The following is a 2,582-nucleotide window of genomic DNA, read 5'->3' as shown; positions in this document are numbered from 1 at the left end:
TTTTCATTTAACAGATACTCAGTGAGCACCTTCTAGGACCATGTGTTCTAGAAATGGAGGACAAAGTAACAGAATAGAAAATATTTTGCCATCTTGGAGCTTAGATTCTATTGTGGGAGGCAATCAGTAAACAAATATACTAATACATATTTAAGTCAGATCATGATAAATTTTATGAAAAAAATGAAGTAGCTTACAGAGATAGCAGAGTGAAGAGAAGGGCTATGATAGTTCTTTAGATGATAGTTGTCGCTGACCATTGCTCTCAGGTGGTGCCTTTTGAGTAGACACTTAATATCTGAGAATAAGAGTTGGCAGCATGAATAGCATGTGCAAAAGGCCTGAGGCAGGAATATGTTTGTCCTATTGGAGGAACAGCAGTAAGCTTGGTGTGGCTGTAGTAGAGTAAGCAAGGATTGTAGGAGGTAAAGTCATGGAGGTAAAATAGGGATGCCCACTCTTATCATTAGTAATCAACACTATTCTGGAGTGTCTAAATAATAAGACTAGAAAATTAAAGAGTTGTTATAAAAATGGAAAGAAAACATAAAATTATTTGTATTTTAGTGAACATGAGTGTATGCCTATGAAATCCAGAAGACTTTCACCAAATAATTTAGAATCAGTGAAATAATTGAGAAAAGAAGCTTGAAATGCAATGACTATTTATGAAATACTATTAGTAAGAAATAGCCAGCAATGGAAAATGACAAAGATCTTCTATTTATAATTGAAACTATAAAATACCTTAGAATAAATTTTACAAGAAGGACAGTGGATGCATAAAGAAAAGAATAAGTCTTAGGAAGGATGTTAAAATAAGACTAAAATATGACATGTTCTTAGATGTTCTTAAGTAATAGCACATAATACCACCCCAACTTGCATTCCAAATGAATTTTTAGGTTTTTTTTTAACTACCTAAAAATATTTAAAAACATATATAAAAAAATACATGCCCAAAATAGCCAAGAAAAAACTATGAAGATTTTCTATTACTGGAAATTAAAATTTACTGCAATAGCATGTAAACAAGCTATGGCTGGGAATTTACATATGATCAGGGATTAGCAAATTTTTTCTATAAAAGGTCAGATAGTAAATATTTTCACCTTTGCGGGCTACATGGTCTATCTTAATTATTCAACTCTGCCCTTACAGAACTGTTTTAGTCTTTTTTGTGTGGCTATAACAGAATACCACATTCTGGGTAGTTTATAAAGCATGAGATTTATTTCTTATGGTTCTGGAGGCTAGGATGTCTAAGACTGAGGTGCCTGCATTTGGCAGGGGCCTTCTTGCTGTGCCATGATGAAGGACAAGAGAGCATGTGCAAGAGAGAGAAGGAAGGGGGTCAAATTCCTCCTTTTTCAAGAACCTACTCTTATGATAAAGTCATTATGTAATGACATGAGGGCTCTATCATCACGAGGGCTCCATTCATGAGGTCTCTGTCTAATAACCTCTTAGTCCCACCAAACACTGTTGCTCTGGGAATTAAGTGTCCAACACATGGACTCTGGAGGATGCATTCAAACCACTGCAAGTGCAAAAGCAGTTGTAAACAATAAATAAATCAATGGATGTGACTGGACTCTTCATTGACAGTGGGTTTGCCAATTCATGATATAGATCTTAAAACAAAATAGTGCTCAGAAATAGATAATATATGATAAGAGTGCTACTTTAGGTCAGTTGGAAAGGATAGTTTACTGAATAAATGGTGCTGACAGTTTATATTAATTTGAAAAAAACTTATAAATTCTACTTAGTTATACATACTTAATGTATAATGCTTTAAATGTAAAAACCAAGTAGGACCCTTTTCACAAGATGGCGCCGAAAGCGAGGAAGGAAGCTCCTGCCCCTCCTAAAGCCGAAGCCAAAGCGAAGGCGTTAAAGGCCAAGAAGGCAGTGTTGAAAGGTGTCCACAGCCACAAAAACAAGAAGATCCGCACGTCACCCACCTTCCGGCGGCCCAAGACACTGCGACTCCGGAGGCAGCCCAAATATCCTCGGAAGAGCGCCCCCAGGAGAAACAAACTGGACCACTATGCTATTCAAGTTTCCGCTGACCACTGAGTCTCCCGTGAAGAAGATAGAAGACAACAACACACTTGTGTTCATTGTGGATGTTAAAGCCAACAAGCACCAGATCAAACAGGCTGTGAAGAAGCTCTATGACATTGATGTGGCCAAGGTCAACACCCTGATTCGGTCTGATGGAGAGAAGAAGGCATATGTTCGACTGGCTCCTGATTACTATGCTTTGGATGTTGCCAACAAAATTGGGATCATCTAAACTGGGTCCAGCTGGCTAATTCTAAATATATGTATATCTTTTCACCATTAAAAAAAAAACAAAAACAAACAAACAAAAAAACAAGTAGTAAAACAATAGAAAAGAAATTTAAAAGAATATTGTTATAACCTAGCGTTGAAGGAAAGTTTTTAAACAAGGCAGAAACTATAGAAGCTATAAAGAAAGGATATTTGGCTACATAAAAAAATAATTTTATGGCAGAGTTACTATAAAGAGAAGTAAAAATGGTATTCTGTGAAAAATATTTGTGACACATGTA

At 36.1% G+C, this 2,582-nt stretch overlaps 1 pseudogene; it reads left to right on the top strand.

Moving 5' to 3' along the window:
- The first annotated feature begins 1,818 nt into the window (after nucleotides 1-1,818).
- On the top strand, nucleotides 1,819-2,302 carry LOC108287950 (annotated as a pseudogene).
- Nucleotides 2,303-2,582: the final 280 nt, after the last annotated feature.

Source organism: Cebus imitator, unplaced genomic scaffold (assembly GCF_001604975.1).
Source record: "Cebus imitator isolate Cc_AM_T3 unplaced genomic scaffold, Cebus_imitator-1.0 Scaffold357, whole genome shotgun sequence".
NCBI lineage: Eukaryota > Metazoa > Chordata > Mammalia > Primates > Cebidae > Cebus > Cebus imitator.
The sequence above is the reverse complement of the archived record's forward strand: the minus strand, read 5'-3'. Positions and strand labels throughout refer to the sequence as shown.